The sequence below is a fragment of the Mus musculus genome, chromosome 2, assembly GCF_000001635.26.
Source record: "Mus musculus strain C57BL/6J chromosome 2, GRCm38.p6 C57BL/6J".
In the NCBI taxonomy this organism is placed as follows: Eukaryota; Metazoa; Chordata; class Mammalia; order Rodentia; family Muridae; genus Mus; species Mus musculus.
This window is the reverse complement of record NC_000068.7, coordinates 42,887,882-42,903,341: the sequence shown is the minus strand read 5'-3', so window position 1 is coordinate 42,903,341 and position 15,460 is coordinate 42,887,882. Positions and strand designations below refer to the sequence as shown.

At 38.4% G+C, this 15,460-nt stretch overlaps 1 long non-coding RNA gene across 1 annotated transcript in view; it reads right to left on the bottom strand.

The window, feature by feature from the left end:
- The window catches only part of Gm39803, a 45,866-nt gene that overhangs the window by 15,216 nt on the left and 15,190 nt on the right, over positions 1-15,460 (bottom strand). Inside the window, exon 2 of the long non-coding RNA XR_866178.1 lies at positions 10,873-10,972. This is a non-coding gene — a long non-coding RNA (predicted gene, 39803). The remainder of the gene's footprint in view (positions 1-10,872; positions 10,973-15,460) is intronic.

Below are 15,460 nucleotides of genomic sequence, written 5' to 3'. Positions count from 1 at the left end.
GTAAACCAAAGAAATAAAATAAATAAATAAATAAATCTGGTAAGCTTTAGAGACTTGTATTTTATAAAAAGAGAGGAAAAATATGTTTGGTGAATGTGTAGTCTGGTGTGTGAGGGGGAAGAGAGTACCACTGTGGGCCCAGGCTGAGGAATCCCTTCCCCTTGAGGGACCAGACATATGATAGGATAGTATAGAATGGAGTTTATCCAGGGCAGTAGAGACAGAGAAAAGGAGAGACAGACAGAGAGAGAGAGAGAGAGAGAGAGAGAGAGAGAGAGAGAGAGAGAGAGAGAGAGAGAGAGACAGAGAGAGACAGAGAGAGACAGAGAGACAGAGAGAGACAGAGACAGAGAGAGACAGAGACAGAGACAGAGAGAGAGGAAGAAGAAGAAGGAGGAGGAGGAAGAGAGGCTGACAATGAGCACATGAAGAGACAAAGGGGAAGGAAATGGGGTGAAAGGGAGTAAGGTGGAAGAGGACAGAGCAAGAACAAGAAGACAAGAGAGCAAGAGAGATTAGAGGGAGCCAGCAACCCCTTTTATAGAGAGTCAGGCACAGCTTGTTGTTGCCTGGTAACCATGGGGCAGAGCCTAGACAAAATGCTAACAATACCTAAGAAAAAAATTTCCCCTAAGATTCTTAACTTTACCTTCTCTCCCTAATATATATCTGTCCTACTTGATTTCCAATCAATTAAAACTTCAAGCTGCTCCAATATGGCCTGTACTTCCCTAGCCACAGATGGTCCCCCAGATACTGGACAGCTAGTAAAAGAACCTTGTCTTGCAGGGCTTGGCCAGTATTCCAAAGATGTCCATGACCACAGACAGCAGGAAACTTGATGCCTTCATTCCTACTTCACCAGCCACCTGTCCTATTACTTTGCCTTTCACAATAAACAAAAAGAGGAATGTTAGGAGCCTCCCACACTCCCTCCCCCACACAACCTCCGTCCTATAATGACTGAATGTCATTGCCATTTCATTACTAAAGGCCAATGTGCATGCTCCATCTGCCCTACTCCTATAGATTCCACACCATCACAACCTCTTCTCTCTCTGCTCTTGTCTGTCTTTGTCTCTCTGTCTTGGTCTCTCTTTCTCTTTCAAACACACAGACACACACAGACACACACACACAGACACACACATCCCTGTCCAGAGGATGCCTTTTGTGCTCCTTTCCCTAATAAATCTCTTGTGTGACTTCTATTGCATGGTGGTATATTTGTTTCCTTCTTTGCCCCTCTGATCACCCCAAAACACAAGAACTAAACAGAGTTCTCAAATGACAACTTTCAAATGGCCAAGGAATACTTTTAAAATGTTCAACACTCTTAGCTATCAAGAAGATGAAAATTAAAACTACGTTGAGATTTCATTCTACCCCACCAAGTCAGAATGAATAACTAGGAGTTAGAGTTCTTAGTTTGCAGACTAATATGGAGGGGTCTAGGCTAGGAAGTTAAAGTGACAAATTTCCAAAGAGGCCAGTTTGTTCCTCACCTCCAAACTTGAGACAAAAGTCTAGCAATTTAACACAAAAGCCCTGTAGGGTTTTTGTCTCCTGCCAGCAGGACCCCTGGTGATGGACTGACTCAGCAAGTTTGGATGGATAATGACATGTTTACACAACACCTGCAAGCTAATTGGTGATTCTTTGCTTCTTCAACACAGACAAATCCTAAATGAAGGGAAGAAGACTCTTCTGAGACGTTCAAAAGCCCAGCCTTCAAGAGACTAGTCCCTGATTTTTGTCTGTTTCATTCTGAAGTGTTTGAGATTTCTCACTGCTATCTTTTCTTGCCTTTCAATTATTTTGCTGGCAGAGAAAAGAAATCCCACCAAGACCCCTAAACGGTATCAATAATAGCCAAGATCAATAAAAAAAATGACAGCACAGGTTGTTGAGAATGAAAGGAAAGGGGAGCATTTGTACATTGCTGGTGGTGTTGCAAGCTATTCTATGGTATAGCAATCAGTGTGGAGATTCTTCAAAAGCTGAAAATCAATGTACTAAAATATCTAAATGTAGCACCCTCAGGTGTGTACCCAATGGACTGTACATCCTATTAAAAAGATAGTTACTTGTCTTCATTCATTGCTGCTGTTTTCCTTTCCTATTTTTTTTTTTATTGTTTTCTAGTCTCCATGTTTATGGTTGGGAAGGTTATTATATGTTGTCTTATACCTATGAAGGACTAGTTACAACTACTAGATTTCTGCATGGTTGGAATATGCTGGGCCCAGGGATTGGCACTATTAGGAGGTATAGCCTTGTTGGAGGAAGTGTGTTACTGTAGGGGTGGGCTTTGAGACCCTCATCCTAGCTGCGATTGAGCCATTCCTCTCCTGTTTGCTTTCAGAACAAAATGTAAAAGTCTCATCTCCTTCTCCAGTGACATGCCTGGCTGGAGGCTGCCCTGCTTCCTGCCCTGATGATACTGGACTGAACCTTAAAGCCTGTAAAATGTAAGCCAGCCCTAGTAAAATGTCCTTTATAAGTGTTGTCTTGGTCATGGTATCTCTTCACATCAATGGGAACCCTAACTATGACAGTTTTCAGGGTTTTCATTTTTGCTCAACAGAGAACTTTTTTCAAAATTGTATTTTTATTGGTTTATGTTTTTGTTATTGTTTTGAAGTCAGATATATAACTTCATGTATAACTTCATGGTAAGATAGTTTCCTGACACTGTTCAAATGTCTTTTACTCTGGTTTTCATTCATGTTTCCTGTTGAGATTCTCATTCATCTTTCCTGTTGCCACAGGACTAGTTTAAGATTTACTCACAGGTTTTTGAATGAATGTGAAGATTATGAGGCTGCATAGGATGAGCAACAGTAGATATTATACAGGATGGAACTTTTCCTTATGCTTTGCTTTGGATCAACACTGCACAGGTAAGCATTAACCATGCCCTTCCTTAGCATTCCAGGTTAAAAGAATGGAGTTTCTCTGACCTTAGGTAAAACATGACATTTTGATCAGCATTGGTAATTAGAATTTTGCAGATTATTATTCCCTTCATTCAGAGTTAATCCAGTTGAGCCTGTGTACTGATTAATCTTAACTATAAACATAACACAGACTAAGCCAATGGTTCTCAACATGTGAATATCAACCCCTTAGAAGTCAAATGACCTTTAACAGCAGATATGCAAGTTCCAACCCACAACCATGACAAAATTGCAGTTATGAAGTAGCAATGAAAATAAATTTATATGGCATCACCACAGCATGAATGAATGGTCACAGTATTCAGAAGGTTGAGAACAACTGATCTCAGTTAAAGAACTGTACAGATTTGATTAGTCTGTGAGCATATCTATGGGGATTTGTCTTGATTGTTAATTAATATAGGAAAGCACAGCCATCTGCAAGAAATATCATCCATAGACAAGCAGTTCTAAATGTGTAAGAAAGGTAGTTAAATATAAGTTTGCCTGTATAACAGCTAGCAAGCAGCATTCTCTACAGTTCAACTTCCTTGGCAAAGTAAATGCCTTGATCAGAGGCAGTGTTGTATGAAATCTGACTTCAAATTTCTGTTCTCACTTCCTTCTTTGACCTTTCCCCCAGTGATGCAATACATCTGTCCATCTCCTTAAGATGCTTCTGGTCAGGTTATTTTATAACAGCAACAGAAACTGGATTACAATGGTTTACTCACCTGGACAAGAGTCTAACCCATAAGAAATCTTATTTCTCTACCAGAAGGGAGGAATAACTCTCCCTATAATAAGATATAGGTTCTCTTGTAACCCCAGAAATCCCTCCCCCATGTATTTGTTTACAGACCTTCTTACATAGGATTTGCCCATTTGTCTGGGTTACTTAAATTGTCCTTCTTTCTCTCTTTCTTTGAGAGACAGGCCAAAAGCCCAAACATACTGTCTTTGACGTTGTGGTTTTTTTCATTCTTTTCTAAAGTCCCCTTCTCATTTGTGTCTAAACTATTTTCTAGCTTCCATTATTGAGCTTAGCTTAAATGGTATGAATTTTTCTCTTTTCTCCAATCAATTGAAAAGGTCAGGTTTGGAACTTAAGGAAAGTCATGAAACACTTGCCCTTCTAGAAGGGAAAGACTAGTTAACGTTTCTCAGACAACAGGGCTGAACAGACCCACAGGTGGGTACACATTCCGCAGGACCCTTGCCCATCTTCAGACAAGGGAAGTCCTTGTCACATCGTTCCCTTAATACCAATCAGTTTAAAGGGTGCACTGTTCTGCCAATCATATTGTGTGTGCCTAGTTGCTGATGGTCTATTCTGCCCCTGGAAACTATATAAAAACTTGCCAACCAAATGCTGGTGGTTGCCACCTCTCTTTCAGGTCTGGGACAACCCCAGTGCACTGGAACAATAAATTCCTCTTGCTTTCTGCATCGATCTTCATGTGGTCCCTGGTAAGCTAAGACTCCCCAGAGTCTTACACCATTCCCTTCTTCCAGCAAGCAGTTGCCAATATTTACAGCTTGCCTGCTCTGTTGATTTTCTCTACAACATTAATAAAAATTTTCTCCAGTTTGTTCCAAGTCTATTTTAAAATTTATTTATTAATGAGACAATAATTCATAGATTCCCTAATACTGTTGGTAAAATCTACATAAGTTTTCAATCTTTAGTTTTGTATTACTTAATTGAAGGACTTCTATATGCCTTCAACTTAATGTTTTCATTTCTCTGCTCTTAGCCTATTTAGTGAAGCTTTTATTTTATGGTGCGGGGTGAATTTTATTTCTAAAATATAGTTTACCTTTTAACATTGATTCTTTTCCTTACATTCTGTTAGTTTTATGATACTTCCTATCATTGACCTTTTCATTGTTATTGTTTGTTTACTTGTTTTTGAGACAAGGTCTCACTCTGTGACCCTGGATAACCTGCAACTTACCTAATAATCTGATTCTACCTCCTTGTTGGTGAGAGTATTAGTGTGAACCCCCATACCTGGGTTTTGAACTCATTTTGAGTGAATTTTCTTTTATCTATCCACTTACCAGAAATATTTCTTGGTGAAACCTAATCCAGAGTACTTAATGTTTACTTTCTGTTGTCTTGAAATTGAATTTCTGATTTTTCTTTCCATATGTTGAAGAACGTTCAACATATGCCAAGAACGTTCTTCATACTTTTCATTTTTGCAGTACTTAATCTTAGTATTATCCAAAAGATTATCTATCTATCTATCTTTCTATCTATCTATCTATCTATCTATCTATCTATCTATCTATCTATCTATCTATCTATCTAAGTTTCTACTTTGATTGTTTAAAATAAAGCACATAGTGATATATAAGAGATAAATATCAATTCAATATTTTGAGCATTAACTTAAAAGTTGTTTCAGTTCCTATAGAAGAAATCTCAGGACAGATGCTCTTTCTATTTCTGCTCTGTCGTGTGCTTCTTATCTGGTGTTATCTTCACAAACTCCTGGGGGTTGATCATGCTGGTAACCACAGGCTCTCATGTAAAATAGAAGGCCAGCTCTTTTCACAGACCCCAGCTGTTCCCACAGGGCAGTTCTGCAACACCCCCCACTTCCCCAACCCTCTTCAACAGGGAAACAGTCACAACTCTGGTTGACACATTTCATATCATTCTGCTTATTCAAGGTTGTTACTGAATTTTAATATTTTGCAATTTGCATATGCATTTGCAAAACAGATACTTGTTTTAGTTGTTTAATGGGCTTTTCCTAGATTTAATGATTATTTATACAAGCACTGGTCTGGAGTCAACAGTTGAAAAACTTGGGAGGAGCAGCTGCTTTCCCTCTCATAGTGAAAGCATGGCTCTCTTTTGTAATTTATTTTAGGATCTGCAGTTGGAGACAAAAGAATAGTGGATAATCAGTCATTTTTCTCTACCTGTGTGGGCTTGATTTAACAATAAAGACAGAGGGAAAAGCTAGTAATAAATGTTCAAGCAGTTATTCTATCAATGCACCAAGAAAACAATTGATTCACATGTCAAAATATAACTTAATTGCAAAATACAGTCTCTTCATGCAAATGAAAGAAATACTGCCAACTTCACGATGTCCTGTGGTTCTTTCGAACTTAGGAAATGGGCCTTTATATTTCAACTGATTTTAAGAAAAAAAAAATTCAAGAAAAGATTCAAACCTTAGCCTTTAGATTCTAATTCTATTTTCATACTGCTAATTGGAGAAATGAAATCAGCAATTTAAAATAACAAAATTACATAAATGTCTTGCTTGTGCATTACATTTTATCACCATTTGATATTTCTATTTTATACCCATTTCAAGTACTTTATCCCATTTTTTCCATAGATTAAACAGTATACCAATCATATCTGTTGTATGGCCTTATTATCATACTCAGCTATGTGCTTACTGATCACAGTTTTCACTTTGTTAAGGGATTTGAAAGAGCAATTAAGATACAAGGCACTGGCAACCTACAAAATTCAGTTAATGTGAGAACAATATTTAAAAAAAAAAAACATAGACAGGCATAGTGGTACACACCTTTAATCTCAGCACTCGGGAGGCAAAGGCAGGCAGATTTCTGAGTTGGAGGCCAGCCTGGTCTACAAAGTGAATTCCAGGACAACCAGGGTTATTCAGAGAAACCTTGTCTCAAAAAACCAAAACCAAACCAAACCAAACCAAACCAAACCAAACCAAACCAAACCAAACAAACAAAAACAATCATGCTTACTTTTAATCTTGCCAAGCATGAAAGCTACATCATTCCCAGTTTCTTTTCTCTCTCTCTCTCTCTCTCTCTCTCTCTCTCTCTCTCTCTCTCTCTCTCTCTCTCTCTCTCACACACACACACACACACACACACACACACATATACATTCTCTTAATTTCAGAGATTTTGGAATGCAAAATTGTGTTCTTTTTAAAATTTTAGTATTTGTTTTTAGTTTTTAAATACACTTTGCATTCAGAGCACAGCTCCTCTCCCTCTTCTTTTCCCAGTCCCACTTTTTCAAATCCCTCCCCATCACTGGCCATATCCCTTGTCCTTAGAGAAGGGAAGCCCGATTTGGTACCATTCCACTCTGGCCATCTGGTCCAGCAGGATGAGGCACATCCTCTCCCACTGAGGCTCAACAGGCAATCTAGGTAGTGGTAAGGGGATCCAATCTCAGGGAAAAGACTGAGCCCCACATTACTTGTTAGGGGATCCATGTCAATAACAAATTTGCTACAAATAGGTAGGAGCTCTAGGCTCGGCTCCTGCAGAGTCCATGATTGTTGGCTGAGCCTCTTTGATCCTACATTGTCCCAAGTTGTTTACTCTATGGGTCTTCTTGTGGTGTCCTTGATTCCCCTCACCCCTAACTTGCTTACTTCTATCCTGTACTATTCCATAGGACACTTTGGGTTCCTTCTCATGTTTGGCTGTGGTTCTCTGCATCTGCCTCCATCTGCAGCTGAATTATAGCCTATCAGGAGACTGTTATGCTAGGTTCTTGTCTGCAAGCATAGCAAAGTATTATTAATAGTACCAGGGGTAAGCTCTTTCACATGGAATGGGTCTCAAGTTGAGGCAGTCATTGGTTGTAAATTTCCTCAGTCTCTCTTCTATTTTTATTCCTATATATCTCATAAACAATACAAATTTGGGGTTGAAGGTTTTGTGGGTGGATGGATATCTCCTTCCCTCCTCTGGAGGTGACCATTTTTGTTTCTATATTCCCCTTTGTTAGGAGTCTCAGTTAGGGTTGTAAGATTCTAGTGAGCGTTAGCTTACTGGAAACTCCCTGAGTGAATGACACAGAGCCTGGAATTGATGCAAAAAGCAAGAAGAATTTATTGTTCCAACATGTTGGGGTCACCCTGCACATGGAGAGAGAGAGAACAATCATGCACAGCCTGTCTGCTGAGCCTTTATACAGTTCTCAAGGCAGCAACCATTCGGCACAATGTGATTGGCAGAACAGTGTAACATTTAAACTGATTGGTCTTTAGGGATTGAGGTAGGTGGCCAGTCGTCATGGAATGTATCTAAGAGCTCTGGGCCTCCTCTACCTGCAGGTGGCTGGTGATCAGTCTCTCCTCCCTGTGGTCTGAAGAATGTAATTAGCCCCTTCCTTCCAAAGGGGAGGCGTGCCTGTGACCTTTCTCTTCCAGGTGAAGAGAGGTCTGGTGGAATTTTCCAAAGTTTCTGAGATGACCTCTTTAGGGTCACCCCAATAGACTTTCCATATGCTCTCTCATCCCAGTCCTCCAACTAGTCACCAGAGATTTACACAACACTCTGGCCAATTTCCATTCTCAAGATCAGCCCTATCCTGCCCCTCCCCTTCCCACACCTGATCTCCATCCCTGTTCTCCTCCTTCCCTTCCCTGCTACCTAGTTCCTTCTCTCCATCCACCTCAGATGACTATTTTATTTTCCCTTCTGAGATTCATGCATCCTCCCTCGAAACTTTCTTATTTCTTTAGGTCTCTGGATTGTCGGATGGTTGTCCTGCACTTTCTGGTTATTGTATACTTATGACTACATACCATATGTGTCTTTACATCTCTGAGTTACCTCACTAAGGACGATATTCCCAAATTCTATCCATTGACCTGCAAACTTCACAGTGTCTTTGTTTTTAATAGCAGAACACTATTCCTCTGTGTAGATGTAACACATATTCTTTATCTATTTTTTCATTAAACTACGTCCAGGTGTTTTTCAGTTTCTGGCTATCACTAATAGAGCTGCTGTGAATATAGTTCAAAAGGTATTCTGGTAGTAGAGTGGGACATTTTTTGTGTATATGCTCTGGAGTAGTATAGCTGATTCTTGAGATAGAACTATTCCTAGATTTCTGAGAAACTGTTAAATTGATTTCCAATGTAGTTGTATAAGTTTGCACTCCCACTAGCAATGGAGGAGTGTTCCTCTTTCTTCACATCCTTGTCAGCATGTGATGTCATTTGTGTGTTTGGTCTTAGCCATTATGAAGGGTATAAAATAGACTCTCAGGGTCATTTTGATTTCTGCGTTCATGATGACACTGAACATTTCTTTAATCCTCTGTTGAGAATTCTCTGTTTAGCATTAGAACAACAGTAAAGGTGTCAGGAGGGCAAAACCCTCCTCCCCAAAGGCTTGCACCTGGGAAACACAAACTTACTTGAAAGCAAAAATCCTGAGCTGAGAATGTGTCTCAGAGGGTTTCCTGTTCCTCAGAGCAGCTTCTTAGGAGAATGTTTTCCAGAACTCAGCGCACAGACGTCAGTAGAGTGGCAAGTCTCCAGCTGGCAGCAAACTTTGCAAAGTCTGGTCTTAAAGTCATGAAAGATGAGGACTTTATTTTTCTTGTGTCTTCAATATGATTATGTTTACAATATCCATGATTTCTTTTATTTATTGTGTTTACATGTGTGTGTTTGTGTTCATATGTGCACGTGTGTGTGTGTGTGTGTGTGTGTGTGTGTGTGTGAGTGTGTAAAGGTCAGAGGTTGACTGCAGGTGTCTTTTCATCCCTCTCTGCCCCATTTCTTTGAGACAGCATCTCTCACTGGACTTGGAGCTCCACTATTGTTAAGAATGGCTGACACCATAGCCCAGGGTTCTATCTCTCAGACTGCAGGTATACACAACCATACCAAGCTGTTTACATTAATTCTGAGTATCCAAACTTAGGTTCCCATTTTGAACAGCAAAGCAGTACTGACTGAACCATCTTCCCAAACCCCACTCTCTCATGGGCATTGTGAGTGGTTGGGGGAGCAGTATTCCAGATGTGAACAATTTCCAATGTGCATTTTCCTTTTATGCTTATAAGTATGCTTATTTGTATGAACATGTGTGAGTATGGATTCGGTTACATCTGTGTGCAGGTGAACACATGTGTGTGGAAACATGAGTGGGAGGTCAGAGTGTTACTCTTCAGGATGGCCTTCTATCTTGTTTTGTTGAGAAGAGGTCCCCTACTCAGACCTGAGGTTTAAACAATAGACCATGATGGTGGCTGCCAAGTCCTTTTTATTGCTGGGATAACAACATGTATTAACATGCTTGACTTGATTATGAAGCATAGAGTAAGACATATTTCCTCATGTACTATGTGGACAGAGCTATCCTGCCAGCCTCAGTTTCATTTTCTTCTGTGCTCATTGAGGGGCATCAGATGGTTTCTGACACAGGGAACGCCTGCCCTTTAACTATCTTGTTCTTTCCCTTTTAAATAGACCTTCCTCTCATCTTCTCTCACATGCCCCATTAATTGCATTTATTTAGCTTTATCAGGGTTGCAATAAAAAGTATCATTTTTTGTGCCTTCTGCCTGACGTATTTAGTATTCTTTAGGAAGACATAGCTAAGTACATAGCACAAATTTTGACACAGCCACTGATAGAGACAATATGTGTACTCCCCCGAATTTCATCACTGCTAAAGATTCATTTTAATGGCAAGAAATAGACACCATTTCTGTTTATCATTTAGAACATTAAGAACTTTCTCATGAAGTAAGGAAGATTTGTGAACACGTGTTTGCTTTGAGCCGTGATGCTGCAAAGTAGAGTAAATAAATCCAGCCTCTAGCCAGCTGACCTCTTCTTTCTAAGGAACTATGTCAAATGATATTTTCTGAACAGTCTCTGAGATTAAACTTAAAATGTTGATGGGGTTTTATGAGGGGAAAAGGAACACATTTTATCTCATACAAACAGAGCGTTGGTTTTTCTGGCCTATTAAAATCCAATAGAGGAAATGAAGGAGAAGAAAAGGAACATCGCAGAGAGGAGAGACAAAACCCTATTTATCAGAGCATAATCCTGGAGAGTAATGGTAGGATTAACAATCTTACAAATCTTTATGGCCCTGGGACTCTTTTCAATTTTAAACATAATTGTATCCATTCTTGTTGCTCCTCACTTACTCTCAGTCTGGAATGTTGCATTTTGATCTTGTGGTTTGCTTACATGCGTGTTCTACCTTGGTGAATATTGGCCCATATCATACGTCTTCTTTGAGCATGGCTGAAAGAAAAAAAATATGTATAACCATGTCTGAAGAATCTCTAGTGGGCATTTGAAATGAACACACAGATGGGAAATGTGGATTTTGGCATTCCTAAGAAGACAACCTCTTAATATTGCTTTGTCCTTTAGTCTGGACTACCTATAGAGAGATGTTAGCTTGCTGGTTTTATTAGGTTTAGCAGCATGGAAATTGCTGCTATGGAAAATTATGGAAAAATATAATTTGTTTTTTGCAATGAAGAAACACATATTTATCAATATAGAAATATCACTTTTGTGTTTTTCTTAGGAAGAAAAAGAGTATGGTAAGGTCAAGCAATATAGATATCCATTACATACTGGGGGTGGGGTAGGTTTATCACTGGTAAGATCTAGATTAAATTCTCAGATAGAGAAAGGTTACAACTTTTAGAATAATCAACTGTATAGGATAGGGATACTCCTCTCAATGTTACTATACCTAATTTTTAACTGCCTAGAGGATTTCATATACATTGAAGCAAGCTTCGCTTAATCTGATCTCACTGTATAGTGAGATATTCATGGATAAAAATTAAGTATTGCTTGAGTGTTAAGTCATGAAGTCATTTCTTGACTTTCCTTCTCTCTCTTCCATCCCTTTATTAGAATATTGCATATGTTACATCTCGCTCAGGATCTAGAGAACATTTTCCCTAGTTAACTTGACACCTGTATACACAGATATATGGCTGGGTATAAATACATTTACCCAGTATAGCTGGGTCTAGTATTCCTATATTCTGTTTCTTTATTTCTTGAACAAAACAGAGTATGAAGTTCTTACTAAAAGTTATGTTCATCGAGCTGGTCAGCACAATATCACTGCTTCCTTTAACATAGAAAAGTGTTTTCAAGTATTCAGTGTTCTTTTATTCCATACAAAGTAATTATTATAATAGTTGTTTAATTAACATTAATATTAGTATTATTATTGTGGTGTTAGTGGTGGTGGTGGTAGTGCTGCTGCTGCTTTTTCAAGACAGGGTTTCTTTCTTTCTTTTTTTTCTCTTTTTTTTTATTAGATATTTTCTTCATTAACATTTCAAATGCTATTCCCTTTCCCAATTTCCTCTCTGAAAATCCCCTAAACTCTCCCCGCTGCCCCTGATCCCCAACACACCCACTCCTATTCCTGGCCCTGGCATTCCCCTATACTGGGGTATAAAATCTTCGCAAGACCAAGGGCCTCTCTTCCCATTGATGGCCAACTAGGCCATCCTCTGCTACATATGCAGCTAGAGACTGAGTCCCACCATGTATTTTCCTTGGTTGGTTGTTTAGTCCCAAGGAGCTCTGGGGTTACTGGTTAGTTCATATTGTTGTTCCTCCTATAAGGTTGCAGACCCCTTTAGCTCCTTGGGTACTTTCTCTAGCCCCTCCATTGAGGGCCCTGTGTTCCATCCAATAGATGACTGTGAGCATCCACTTCTGTATTTGCCAGGTACTGGCATAGTGGCTCTGTCTATCTTGGAACTCACTTTGTAGTCCTGGCTGGCCTCACACTCAGCTGTTTGTCACCTCTATCTCCCAAGGGCTGTGATGAAACGCATGTACCACCAATCTCAGACTTAGGTAATCTTAAAATCCAAATTAGGAATGCAACAGCTCAGATGCATAAAGTGTAATCTTTAGGAAATTGCTGCATTAAAATGGTAATCTAATAATATCTTTGCTAACAAGATCACAAGGCAGCACTGTCAATAGATATCATGGGTGCTTGATCACCTTCTGAATGCTTTTCACACTCACCTGATTGTATTCACCTCTCTCTGGTTGTAAATCATACAATTAAGCCAAAGGCAAAAGAATGTCAGGTAAATTAGTCTCTGCATTGGATTTGATGGTCAAACAAATGCACAATTTATGTAAAAGTACAATTTCCTTAAGGATGCTATGGTGACTGTCTGGGCTTGTTCTCAAGGTGTAGTTCTTTTTACATTGCTAGCCTATACATGCTAAATGTCATAGGAGATAGACTATGTGAACTAAATCCCAAAGAGAGCAAATGCCCTCACAAAAATTAAATTCAACCTGTTGTAAGATTTGGTTCCATAAAAGATAAATCTTGCTCTATACCTCAATTTATACCATAGCATAATATTTTTATGTTTATATTGATTGAAAATATATAGACTATAACATTGGTGAAAGAATTACTGAAACTACAAGAGGAAATTAAAAAACCGTAGACATGGTTATTTGTAGATATTGGCATTTAGTCTAATGAGAGTGCCTACAAAATTTCATATCATATTTCCATGTGTGTCAGAACTTACAAAAACCTAAGTATTTACAATTGTAAACACAAGTTTGATTAATATAGATGTAATTCATTTTGCTTCTGCTTTGGTTTATATGTTTAATAGTGTGACCTACAATATGTTCAATCTTCTTATAGAACTGATAGTGCTTACAAAAGCATTATCTATGCAAAATGATAGTTTGATTATCTGGATAAGATGATTTCCTTTGGAAGCTCATAATTCATGTCAGTTTATTAAATGTTATAATATTTTTAAATTCTTGAACACATTTAAATTTGAGAATCCCAATTCTTGATTGTGAAATCTGTTTCCATAAATTATTGATAGATAAAATCTAGTAATTCAGCTTGTAAGAAGCGGCTTACCTGGAAAAGTACTTTGCTACGCAATCCTGAGGACCGAAGTCGAAGTCTAGATTCCAGACACAAATCTAGTAAGACTTACAAACACACACACACACACACACACACACACACACACACACACACACACACACACACAGAGTCTCTCTTTGTCTCTCTGTGTCGATCTCTCTGTCTCTCTCTCTCTCACATACGCACACATATACACACACAAAGCATGATGTAGGTACACATATACATGTCTTAGGTGTGTAGGAGTTCCATGAAAACAGCTTTGAAGAAGTTAGTTTGTTTTTAAAGTCATGCATCAGCACTGACACTGCTTTCTCCACCTTAATATTTCTAGAATGAAAAAACCCACATATTTTATAATACTTGATAAATAGCTTATTTTATAGCTTTGTATATTAACAAAGGAAAAGACAAATTAGGTAAAAACATACACTAAATACAGGAGATGGGCTCCCCTTTTCAGAGGAGAAGGAGGTGCAGGGTGGGGGTGGGGATGGAAGAATATGCATGAAAGGGAACTGGGAGGAGATGGGCTGCTCATTTGGGATGTGAAGTGTATTAATAAATAAATTATTATTGTAACCTTCAATTATGCATTGACCAGGAGAAAAGCTCTTTGGAAAATCACAAGACATATGCTCAAGATTCAAATATAAATGCTTGATTGAGATTACTTGTAGGTGCTGAACACTCTCGCAGGAGTAAATTGTCCAACTTGACATCTTATGACACCTAGTAAAATCCTTATTCTTTCTTAAAATTTCCAATTTTCTTATTTTAGCACTCTATTTTTCAAAGACATGTCTTGGGGAAGAAGAATTATACTTTACTTCAAATGTTGTACATCATAATTTTTCCCTCACTTTTGAATGTGAGGTTTTTGGTTTTTTTTTTTTTTAATTTTGTCATAGTGGGATAGGGACATGACTCAACAGTTAAGCTAAGGTACTGTGCAAGTATGGAGATTGAAGTTTAGATCCCAGCTTCCTCATTACAATTCTGGGAGCCGTTTGACACCTGTCACCTCAGCTTCTAGGAGGGACATGCTGTTTCTCAGCCTAGCAAAGGAAATGGAATCCCAGGAATTCATATACTACCTCAATGGAATAGGCAGGAAGCTTCTGCACATATGTACAGGACAGGCATCTGAACAGCATGTGGACACACACATGCATTCATAAACAAACAAACAAACAAACAAACAAATAAATAAATTTTAAAAATTTGTACTTCAGCACAGTTATGTCTGAACTAATTGAAGGAGCCAAATTAATGATAGTTGTTAATGTTTTATTTTATGAATATCTTTCATTAAGAAAGAATGCATATTTAATTTTAAGACTGCTCCATGAGTATTTTTCAAGTAAGAAGTCCACCAGAGTGGAAAGTACTCTTAATGTATAGGGTTCAGGTGTTTGATTGTTTCTTGTAGAAAAACTGAAATGATTTTAGTTACCTATTGCTACAAAATGCATATCTTTGGATTTCTAAGAAGATGAAGCTAATATTTCCCAATGAGGCACAGACATGCTCAAATATAAGACATTGGCATATAGATCAATTTGACTTAATTTATGGAACTGGATAAGCAGCAGATGGAAGAAGAGTATTCTAATCCTCACTTTTCCTCCCGAAAACAGTAAAAGAAAACTCCCATATGAATGCTGCACTCTGTGAACCCAGAGTAAACAACATTTTCAAGAAGACGTCCCTGCCAAGATATTTCAGTACCAACAGACTTTGTGAAAATGATCTCTTCTTTTAGTCTCTTCACATAATTATTTACTTTCCAAGGTTGCTTCTCTCTCTTCAACAGAATACAAAAA